At 40.1% G+C, this 12,376-nt stretch overlaps 1 protein-coding gene and 1 pseudogene across 21 annotated transcripts in view; both read left to right on the forward strand.

Moving 5' to 3' along the window:
- The window catches only part of LOC105491308 (FERM domain containing 5), a 347,868-nt gene that overhangs the window by 169,154 nt on the left and 166,338 nt on the right, over nucleotides 1-12,376 (forward strand). The gene's annotated exons all lie outside the window — the stretch shown is intronic.
- LOC139355451 (actin, cytoplasmic 2-like) overlaps nucleotides 1-12,376 on the forward strand; it is a 218,425-nt pseudogene that overhangs the window by 163,731 nt on the left and 42,318 nt on the right.

Consider the following 12,376-nt stretch of genomic DNA (forward strand, 5'->3'; position numbering starts at 1 on the left):
AGAGGTGTTTATAGTATTCTCTGATGGTAGTTTGTATTTCTTTGGGATCAGCAGTGATATCCCCTTTATAATTGTGTTTGTATCTATTTGATTCTTCTCTCTTTTCTTCTTCATTAGTCTGGCTAACAGTCTATTTTGTTGATCTTTTCAAAAAACTAGCTCCTGGATTCATTGATTTTTTTGAAGGGTTTTTTGTGTCTGTTTCCTTCAGTTCTGCTCTGATCTTAGTTATTTCTTGCCTTCTGCTAGCTTTTGAATGTGTTTGCTCTTGCTTCTCTAGTTCTTTTAAATGTGATGTTAGAGTGCCAATTTTAGATCTTTCCTGCTTTCTCTTGTGGGCATTTAGTGCTGTAAATTTCCTTCTACACACTGCTTTAAATGTGTCCTAGAGATTCTGGTACGTTGTGTCTTTGTTCTCATTGGCTTCAAAGAACATCTTTATTTCTGCCTTCATTTCATTATTTACCCAGTAGTCATTCAGGAACAGGTTGTTCAGTTTCCATGTAATTGTGTGGTTTTGCGTGAGTTTCTTAATCCTGAGTTCTAATTTGATTGCACTGTAGTCTGAGAGACTGTGTGTTATGATTTCCGTTCTTTTGCATTTGCTGAGGAGTGTTTTACTTCCAATTATGTGGTCAATTTTGGAATAAGTGTGATGTGGTGCTGAGAATAATGTATATTCTGTTGATTTGGGGTGGAGAGTTCTGTCGATGTCTATTAGGTCTGCTTAGTGCAGAGCTGAGTTCAAGTCCTAGATATCCTTGTTAATTTTCTGTCTCGTTGATCTGTCTGTGTTTTCAGTGGGGAAGTCTAAGTCTCTTTGTAGGTCTCTAAGAACTTGCTTTATGTACCTGGCTGCTCCTGTATTGGGTACATATATATTTAGGATAGTTAGCTCTTCTTGTTGCATTGATCCCTTTACCTTTATGTAATGCCCTTCTTTGTCACTTTTGGTCTTTGCTGGTTTAACGTCTGTTTTATCAGAGGCTAGGATTGCAACCCCTGCTTTTTTTTGTTTGTTTGTTTTCCATTTGCTTGGTAAATATTCCTCCATCCCTTTATTTTGAGCCTGTGTGTGTCTTTGCGTGTGAGATGGGTCTCCTAAATACAGCACATTGATGGGTCTTGACTCTTTATCCAGTTTGCCAGTCTGTGTCTTTTAATTGGGGCATTTAGCCCATTTACATTTAAGGTTAATATTGTTATGTGTGAATTTGATCCTGTCATTATGATGCTAGCTGGTTATTTTGCCTGTTAGTTGATGCAGTTTCTTCATAGTGTTGATGGTCTTTACAATTTGGTATGTTTTTGCAGTGGCTGGTACTGGTTGTTCCTTTCTATGTTTAGTGTTTCCTACAGGAGCTCTTGTAGGGCAGGCCTGGTAGTGACAAAATCTCTCAGTATTTGCTTGTTTGTAAAAGATTTTCTTTCTCCTTTGCTTTTGAAGCTTAGTTTGGCTGGATATGAAATTCTGGGTTGAAAATTATTTTCTTTAAGAACGTTGAATATTGGCCCCCACTCTCTTCTGGCTTGTAGGGTTTCTGCCGAGAGATCTGTGTTAGTCTGATGGGCTTCTTTTTGTGGGTAACCCGACCTTTCTCTCTGGCTGCCCTTAACATTTTTTTCCTTCATTTCAACCTTGGTGAATCTGACGATTATGTGTCTTGGGGTTGCTCTTCTCGAGGAGTATCTTTGTGGCATTCTCTGTATTTCCTGAATTTGAATGTTGGCCTGTCTTGTTAGGTTGGGGAAGTTCTCCTGAGTAATATCCTGAAGAGTATTTTCCAGCTTGGTTCCATTCTCCTTGTTACTTTCAGGTACACCAATCAGATGTAGATTTGGTCTTCCCACATAGTCCCATATTTTGGAGGCTTTGTTTCTTTTCACTCTTTTTTTCTCTAATCTTGTCTCTTGCTTATTTCATTGAGTTCATCTTCAGTCTCTGATATCCTTTCTTCTGCTTGATCGATTCGGCTGTTGATACTTTTGTGCTTCATGCAGTTCTTGTGCTGTGTTTTTCAGCTCCATCAGGTCATTTATGTTCTTCTCTAAACTGGTTATTCTAGTTAGCAATTCATCTAACCTTTTTTCAAGGTTCTTAGCTTCCTTGCATTGGGTTAGAATGTGCTCCTTTAGCTCGGAGGAGTTTGTTATTACCCGCCTTCTGAATCCTTTTCTGTCAATTCGTCAAACTCATTCTCCGTCTAGTTTTGTTCCCTTGCTGGCGAGGAGTTGTGATCCTCTGGAGGAGAAGAGGCGTTCTGGGTTTTGGAATTTTCAGCCTTTTTGTGCTGGTTTCTCCCCATCTTTGTGGATTTATCTACCTTTGGTCTTTGAAGTCGGTGCCCTTCGGAAGGGGTCTCTGAGTGGAGGTCCTTTTTGTTGATGTTGCTACTATTCCTTTCTGTTTGTTGGTTTTCCTTCTAACAGGTCGCTCTTCTTCAGGCCTGCTGGAGTTTGCTGGAGGTCCACCCGAGACCCTGTTTGCCTGCATATTACCAGCAGAGGCTACAGAACAGCAAAGATTGCTGCCTGTTTTTTCCTCTGGAAGCTTTGTCCCAGAGGGGCACCTGCCAGTTGCCAGCGAGAGCTCTCCTGTATGAGGTGTCTGTTGGCCCCTACTGGGAGGTGTCTTCCAGTCAGGATACATGGGGGTCAGGGACCCACTTGAGGAGGCAGCCTGTCCCTTATCAGAGCTTGAATGTTGTGCTGGGAAATCTGCTCCTCTCTTAAGAGCTGTCAGGCAGGGATGTTTCAGTCTGCTGAAGCTGCACCTGCAGCTGACCCTTCCCCCAGGTGCTCTGTCCGAGGGAGATGAGGGTTTTATCTAAAAGTCCCTGACTGGGGCTGTTGTCTTTTTTTCAGAGATGCCATGCCTAAAGAGGCAGTCTGGCCACAGCAGCCTTGCTGAGCTGCGGTGGGCTCTACCCAGTTCAAACTTATGGGAGGCTTTGTTTACACTGTGAGGGTGAAACCTCCTACTTAAGCCTCAGCAATGGTGGATGCCCCTCCCCACACCAAGCTTGAGCATCCCAGGTCAGCCTCAGACTGCTGTGCTAGCAGCAAGAATTTCAAGCCAGTGGATCTTAGCTTGCTGGGCTCTGTTTGGGTGGTACCTGCCGAGCCAGGAACTGGAGAGAATTTCCTGGTCTGCCGTTTGTGAAGACCATGGGAAAAGTGTAGTATCTGGGCCACAGTGCACTGTTCCTCCCGGTACAGTCTCTCAAGGCTACCCTTGGCTAGGAATGGGAAATCACCTGACCCCTTGTGCTTCCCGGGTGAGATGATGCCCCACCCTGCTTCGGCTCGCCCTCTGTGGGCTGCACCCACTGTCCAACCAATCCCAGTGAGATGAACTGGGTACCTCAGTTGGAAATGCAGAAATCACCCGTCTTCTACATCAGTCTTGCTGGGAGCTGCAGACCGGAGCTGTTGCTATTCAGCCATCTTGACAGCCACTGAGAATTGTTTAAAAAAAAAAAAAAAAAAAAAGCTCTGGCTAGCCATATGCAGAAAGCTGAAACTGGACCCCTTCCTTACACCTTATACAAAAATTAACCCAAGATGGTTTAAAGACTTAAACATAAGACCTAAAACCATAAATATCCTAGAAGAAAACCTAGGCAATACCATTCAGGACATACACATGGGCAAAGCCTTTATGACTAAAACACCAAAAGCAATGGCAACAAAAGCCAAAATTGACAAATGGATCTAATTAAACTAAAGAGCTTCTGCACAGCGAAAGAAACTATCATCAGAGTGAACGGGCGACCTACAGTGTGGGAGAAAATTTTTGCAATCTATCCATCTGACAAAGGGCTAATATCCAGAATCTACAAAAACTTAAATTTACAAGAAAAAAACAACCCTATCAAAAAGTGGATGAAGGATATGAACGGACACTTCTCAAAAGAAGATATTTATGCGGCCAACAAACATGTGAAAAAAAGCTCATCATCTTTGGTCATTAGAGAAATGCAAATCAAAACCTCAATGAGATACCATCTCACACCAGTTAGAATAGCAATCATTAAAAAGTCAGGAAACAACAGATGTAGGAGAGGATGTGGAGAAATAGGAACACTTTTACACTGTTAGTGGGAGTGTAAATTAGTTCAACCATTATGGAAGACAGTGCGGTGATTCCTCAAGGATCTAGAACTAGAAATACCATTTGACCCAGCAATCCCATTACTAGGCATATACCCAAAGGATTATAAATCATTCTATAAAGACACATGCGGTTGGGCACGGTGACTCACGCCTGTAATTCCAACACTTTGGGAGGCCAAGGCAGGTGGATCATCAGGTCAAGAGATCAAGACCATTTCCTGGCCAACATGGTGAAACCCCAACTCTACTAAAAATACAAAAAAAAAAAAAAAAAAAAAAAGCTGGGTGTGGCAGCATGCGCCTGTAGTCCCAGCTACTTGGGAGGCTGAGGCAGGAGAATTGCTTGAACCTGGGAGGCGGAGGTTGCAGTGAGCCGAGATTGTGCCACTGCACTCCAGACTGGCGACAGAGCAAGACTCTGTATCAAAAAAAAGAAGAAGAAGAAGAAGAAGAAGAAAGAAAAAAGACACATGCACACGTATGTTTATTGCGGCACTGTTCACAATAGCAAAGACTTAGAACTAACCGAAATGCCCATCAATGATAGACTAGATGGAGAAAATGTGGTACATATATACCATGGAATACTGTGCAGCCATAAAAAAGGATGAGTTCATGCCCTTTGCAGGGACATGGATGAAGCTGGAAACCATCATTCTAAGCAAACTATCACAGGAACAGAAAACCAAACACTGCATAGTCTCACTCATAAGTGGGAGGTGAACAATGGGAGCACATGAACACAGGGAGGGAAACATCACACACTGGGGCCTGCTGGGGGTTACGGGGTCAGGGGAGGAATAGCATTAGGAGAAATACCTAATGTAGATGACAGGTTGATGGGTGCAGCAAACCACCATGGCACGTGTATACCTATGTAACAAACATGCACATTCTGCACATGTATCCCACAACTTAAAGTATTTAAAAAAAAAAAAAAATCACCTGTAGTTGTAACGTTGAATGCTGCCTAACAGGTGAAATGATGATTGAAAAGTACCTGTTGGATTTAACGACAAGAATTTCATTAGTGGCCTTTGCCAGAACCTTTTAGTGACCGAGTGGGGAAGAAGACCCAAAGGAAATGGCAGGGTCAGGAATATAATGAGGATGCTCCCCGGCACTGCTGCTTTACCACTGTACTGAAAGCCCATGCACAAAACGAAAAAGTATAAGGATTAGAAAGAAACAAAAGTGTCATTACTTATAGATGACATACTATTTTGTATTAGAAAAATCCAAGAAAATCTACAAGCTAGTGAGTACAAGAATATGTAAAACTCAGAGTTTGATTTTTGTTCTAAGTGTTTGACACTTACAATTTTATTTAATCCTCTTAATAACTATGATCAACTACAATTTTCAGCCCCATTTTATTGATGAGGAAATTGTGGTGCAGAAAGGTTAAGTAACTTGTGCAGTCACATAGCCATGCGAATAGCAGTATAAGAATTTGAGTCCAAGCAATCAGCTGCAAGGGCCCAGCTGCCGGGCCCCACACTCTCTAAACAACTTCTCTCCTCTATTGTCAAAGACAGAGATAGAAATAGTAATTAGAAGGACCCAGGAGGGTTTTTTGTTTTGTTTTGTTTTAATTTGAAGATAAGAGAATGTTGAGCAGTTGCGTGAGTGAGGGTGAAGAGAGGGACAAATTGAAGGAACTTAGTTCTGGAAGAGATTAAAAATAATAATAGAAGAACTTGAGAGAAGTTCAACCTTGATCAGGAGAAATGTGCCCTCATCCTCTGACACTAGCTTAAGGGTTTTTATGTCTGAAACAAACCACAGAGTTTGGAGTAGGCATTTCTGGTCTTGTTTTGATCCTGTTGACAAGTGCTCTCTCAGTACATATTATGGGCAATGCTGTGTTAGGAATTGTTCCTTTAATTTTTGTGACATATGACGCAGTTTCTCTGGCCAGAGGCTTCTCGTAGGTCAGCATACATTTCTCATTTAGTTCATCCGAGCGGTGCCTTCAGAGAGAGTTTACTACGCAGAAGATCTGTCAGGAGCACATATATAACATTGTTTAGCCATTCTAGCTAGTTGGCTTTAGGACAAAATAGAAGCCTCCCTGCTGATGAATAAAAAGTGCCTGATGTCACCTTCTTAAATGCCTCAAAATAGCATAGGGCTACTCAAGTTTTATGATATATAAACAGAAAATATAAAACATTATAGATTTTTAAAATGGGATCAGCACTGCTGAGGTGGCAGTTGGTCCCAAGAAAAAATAGTCAGGTACCAGCCTCTAATAAGAGAAACATTTGCATAATGGCACATCCCTGACAGATCCAAAAGGGCCTCTAAATTTTATTACTTCTGTTGTACCCTAACAACACTAATAAGTACACCATAACAGGCATTTTTTGGACAGGAAAAATCAAATACTCTTTGGGAGATAAAACGGATTTTGATGCCTTCAAATGAATGCTGGAGGAATTTGGCAAAAGACATTCTAGCAAATGCCAAAATAGCAGTCATCCAGGATACTGTGTGTTTGACTCACAGCCAGTCAGGCACAGGCAAAATCTGAGGGTTGCTTCTTTACACCACCAGAGTAACACTTAGGACAGTGTTCTGGATGTGTAAATGTTCAAAACTTGAGCTCAGACCAGACCTAAGTGGTATACAGCCTGTTCAAGGTTGATATAATTGCTAGCAATTTTGTGTTCCTTAAGGTCTTTATGGCCTTTTGTCAGCATGGCATGGCAAGACAACAAAAATTTTAAAAGCACTGGTTATGTAGAGTGTTTTCTGGGTATAGATACCATATCTTGTGACTTAGCCAGCCCCAGAAGAGTCACCTGTGACACCATGATTGCAGGCTCTTTGGGGCTTGGACTGAAGTCTGGAAACTGCTGCATATGCTACATCAGAAATTTTAAATACAGTACCAGGTCTTAAGCAAATATGGAAATTGATAACAGCAGAATTCTAACAAGAATTAAGTGTTCTGATAGGCCAGTGGAAATGGGGAGCAAGCAACATTCACTGTTTCAGGGAACCAGCTTTAGGGACTGAGGTTAACAAAAAGAAGGGATTAGATATACAAGTGGACAGGATGGAGAGATCTCTAACCTGGGTAGAGGGAAAATAGTTACAAGCACCCAGTTGTTAGGTTAGGGCTAGACTGAGCCTGATATAGAACTCATCAGTATTTGACTTCTTAAATCCTCTCTTTCCTTCTTAAATCCTCTCTTTCCTTCTTAAATCCTCTCTTTCCCCTCAGTTCCCAAGTTTCAGACTGCCCAAAGCCTGGAAAAAGAGCTAAATCTAAAATTAGCTGAAGTTGCTGAGGATTCAACTTGGAGGTTGGGGCATGGACTTAGGCAAGCCCTACGTCTTCCTGCTCCAGGCAGTGCTAAGTAAGGGGGAAATATTTTCCTAAGGTAGATGGGCACATAACCCCATTAACTCCCAAAGGAGTATGAAAGGGAACATGTGCTTATTTCACAATAATCTTTTATTGCAAAATTTACTGATGCAGAAACAGACACTAATGCAGGTGGCAAGTGAGAGGAATGTAACTTTGTTTCCCAGCATTTAGAAGTCTGTGAACCCAAGTATGGACCAAGTGAACCTTTAAAGACAACACATGGGTATTACTTGGTCAGGGTAATAGACCATATAAGTAGGTAGTCAAATAATTCTAACTAGAAAACCTGAAAAATTAAATTGCTGAAAAAGGAGGTTGAATGAGCAGTAATCATCCCTGTGTGATTAGTAAACTTTTAAGACCCTGTTATGGTGAATTATATCACTGTACTTTTCAAGTAGACAGCATTCAATTAGACATCTGCCTGAGGAGCATATTTTTCATTGACTTTTGACTATCAAAAATTGAGATCTTTCTCATGCCCAGACTATTGCCAAGGAAACAAGGGTAACAGTTTCCACTCAGCAGCCTGGCTAAATTCCAGAACCCCATGTGACCAGGCAAACTCCTGGAGTCTTTCTGATGACCAGTATCGGAGATGCCTTGTCTGTGGCCCATTGTGTTTTCATGGGAAAATTTATACTCTAGATCAAATAAGAATGAATCCTAATCACCTTTTATTGAACACTTACTAAATATCAGTGTGCCAAGCCTCAAACAGAAATGATCTTATTTAATTCTTACGAATCTTTAGGGACAAACTCTTTTCACCCATTTTATAGAGGAAGCTAGCCTAAGAGAGTTCGAACAGCTTACCCCAACTCACCCAGTTACTAAGTTTCAGAACCAGAATTTGAACTCGAGTTTGACATTTATTATGCCCATGATTTTAATCATGATATTCTACTGCCTTTTCTCTTCCCATTTTTGAAATTAGCTCAGAACTAAAACCATTTCTGAAATATTAGAATTGTTTACTGGTGTAGTCCTCTGCACAAAAATGAAAGCTTCAATTGAATATACGCAATGAAAATTATATATGAAAATATTAAGTTCATTTATGCTGTATCAAAAAAGAGGATTGAACAAAAACTATTATTTGGGATATTTATTGAAACTCCTCTTAAGAGAGAATTTGCCTCTTATCAGTTTGAAAAACTTTTTTTTTTTTTTTTTGACTTTTAGGTTTGGAGGTACATGTGAAGGTTTTTTACATATGTAAACGTGTTACAGGGATTTGTTGTAAATATTATTTCATCACCCAGGTATTAAGCCCAATACCCAATAGTTATCTTTTCTGCTCCTCTCTCACCTTACATTTTCCCCTTTTTCCCATCCTCCCCCTTCACATAGACCCCAGTGTCTGTTATTTCCTTCTTTGTGTTTATAGGTTCTTACAATTTAGCTGTAATTAGAAAAATTATATTTTATCATTTAGCTCCCACTTGTAAGTGAGAACATGCAAGGTATTTGGTTTTCTGTAACTATGTTAGTTTGCTAAGACTAATAGCCTCCAGCTCCATCCATGTTCCTGCAAAAGACATGATCTTGTTCTTTTTTATGGCTGCACAGTATTCCATGGTGTATACGTACCATATTTTCTTTATGTAATCTGTCATTGATGGGCATTTAGGTTGATTCCTTGTCTTTGCTATTGTGAATAGTGCTGCAGTAAACATCCGCATGCATGTGTCTTTATGGCAAAATCATTTATCTTCCTCTGGGTATATACCCAGTAATGGGATTGCTGGGTCCAATGGCAGTTCTGCTTTTTAGCTCTTTGTAGTGAGGAATTGCCATACTGCTTTCCACAATGGTTGAACTTATTTACACTCCCACCAACAGGGTATAAGTGTTCCCTTTTCTCTACAACCTCACAAGCATCTGTTATATTTTGACTTTTTAATAATAGCCTTTCTGACTGGTGTGAGATGGTATCTCCTTGTGGTTCTGATTTGCATTTCTCTAATGATCAGTGATGTTGAGCTTTTTTTCCATATGCTTGTTGGCTGCATGTATGTCTTTTGAGAAGTGTCTGTTTGTGTCCTTTGCCCACTTTTTAATGGGGTTGTTTGTTTTTTCTTGTAAATTTAAGTTCCTTATAGATGCTGGATATTACACCTTTGTCAGATGCATACTTTGCAAATATTTTCTCCTATTCTGTAGGTTGTCTGTTTACTCTGTTGACAGTTTCTTTTGTTGTGTCTGCAGAAGCTCTTAAGTTTAATTAGATCCCACTTGTCAATTTTTGCTTTCATAGCAATTGCTTTCAGCATCTTCATCATGAAATCTTCGGTTGTTCCTATGTCCAGGATGGTATTGCCTAGGTTTGTCTTCCAGGGTTTTCATAGTTTTGGGTTTTACAGTTAAGTCTTTATCCATCTTGAGTTGATTTTTGTGTATGATGTAAGGAAGGGGTCCAGTTTCTATCTTCTGCATATGGCTAGCCAGTTTTCCCACCACCATTATTGAATATGGAGTCTTTTCCCCATTGCTTGTTTTTGTCAGCTTTGTTGAAGATCACATGGTCGTAGATGTGCAGCCTTATTTCTGGGCTCTCTATTCTGTTCCATTGGTCTGTGTGCCTGTTTTAGTACCAGTACTATGCTGTTTTGGATACTGTAGACTTGCAGTAATTATTTTCTAGCCTGCTTGAATTTTAAAATAGCTCTCAAGGGACCTGATCCATAAAGATTTGCATCTATAATCTATAGAGTTGGAACAGAATAATCATTTGATAAAAATGAAAGATGTCCCCGTTTTTAGTTTCTAGTAATCTTAAAGTTAAGGCAGATGTAAGGATAAGATGATTGGGGAATATCAGGAAAATAGCCACCAAATACTGGAGTACATGAAATAGGACCAAAAGGGGTTAACATTGCCATGGACTGAACATTTATGTCTCCTGCAGAATTCATATGTTGAAACCTAATCCCCAGTCTGATGGTATTAGAAGATGGGGCCTTCGGGAGGTGGTTAGGTCATGAGGATAGAGCACTCATGATTGGGATTAATGACCTTATAAGCCATTAAAGATACCAGATTTCTCCCCTTCCACCATGTGAGGACAGATCAAGAAAGCACCATCTATGAACCAAGAAGAGGGCCCTTACCAGACACCATGAATGGCTGGCACCTTAATCTTAGAGTCTCAGCCTCCAGAACAATAAGAAATAAATTTCTGTTGTTTATAAGCCACCCAGGTTATGGTATTTTGTTATAGAAGCCCAAATGAACTAAGACAAACATTAATTTTGTTTTTATATTTTCATAGAGAAATGATGGGATAACTGTAATATCCAGTTGTGTGTGACTTTTTTTTCGCCCCTGTGGAAGAGGGGCCCTGGGCAGAACTTTATATTCTTACACTTTTCAAGGACTTCAACCTTCATCTACACCACCTATTCTAATTATTTTTATCACCCAAGCAGGTAGTTGAGTGTGCAGCACCCATCTATCCAGGCAGATGGGAGCCCAGAGCACTCCTCACTAGGGTTGTAGAGCATGTGAGTGTCTAGTCACATGGTCAGAACTTTTGACTAGGAGACTCAGTCAGACTGACACTCCTCCTGCATCACTTTAGGGCTTCTCCTTTTTTTTCTTTTTCTTTTTCTGGTCTCTCTTGGAAAACCTGCTTCAGCGAATTCTTGCTGTTTTAATAGAGAATAGATTTCTTCTGCCTATTTAGTTCAGACCATTATTCTCTCTCCTACCTTTTTCAGACTTTGCACTCTTAAGTGTCTCTCATCCAGCACTTCCCTCTTCCTCCTTTCCATGTAACTTAAAGTGTGAGGGTGACAGAAAGACTGCAGATTTTGTGGAGAGAGTCAAACCATGCCAAACTTTCATCTTCCTCCTCCTTTACCTTCTCTTTTTTGGGGATTGTAATGGGATCCATGGTATCACTGAGCTTCGCTGCAAGGTGGAGTTGCCATTGATTATAGTGTTTAACTAGGGAGACTCAGAAAGGGAAGCATAGGATTTTGTTTCCATTAAGCTTGAGAATGAATGAAGTGTACAGGAAGCTAGAAATTTCACTGAATCAATCCCTATTTGCCTTATTCATCCAGAGCTTTGAAGTCATTAACACGTAAAGTAGTGCTGAATTATAAATCTTGTCAGTAACACTAAGTATTTTCAGTTGTACATTATACTGTTGCTCAAGGAGAAGTAAATATGAAAATAAACAAACAGTAGAGGGCAGAATCAGGATTTATAAATGGAGTGGCTTTGTGATTCTGCTCTTCATACTCTGACTCTGGGTATGGGATTTCCATACGTAAATCTTATTAGAGCACCAATTTCCCCTCCTTCCCCCACCCCTCACCCCAGTTCAACAAAAATTAATTTTGTAAAAAAGTCTGTGTCGTAATGATCACACATGTTCATTCTCATTTAGTCTGTCTAAAGGAATTCTATTAAGGAAGTAGATTTACATCAGCTGTCAACTTTTTTGTTTCCCATGTTCCAGTCTCTTTGAGAGTGTCTAGCTACCAAGGCAGAGAATTCGTGATTTGTTTGTTCACTTATTCATTAATTACAAGGAACACTGGAGGCTAGAGTATAAAAATGAATAAAACATAGTCCATACTCTTAAAACATTTATAATCCAAAGAGGCTTTTCATTCATAAGTTCTTTCAGTGTTTACTGATGATGTTCTTCCGGTGTTCTCACTTGCAGAAAGCTGTGGCCATGCATCAGAATCACCTGAGAAATTACTAAAAATTAGCATTGCGTATGCCCCACCCCAGACCTACTGAATTGGAATCTCTAAGTATCTGTTCTGTTTTAAAGCCTGACAGGTGATTCTAATGTTACTGCTAGAGTGTTGAGAAACAAATTTACTGTGGAAAGTACAGTGATTGAATATGTCTGCACTT

This window comes from Macaca nemestrina, chromosome 7, assembly GCF_043159975.1.
Source record: "Macaca nemestrina isolate mMacNem1 chromosome 7, mMacNem.hap1, whole genome shotgun sequence".
Taxonomy (NCBI): Eukaryota; Metazoa; Chordata; class Mammalia; order Primates; family Cercopithecidae; genus Macaca; species Macaca nemestrina.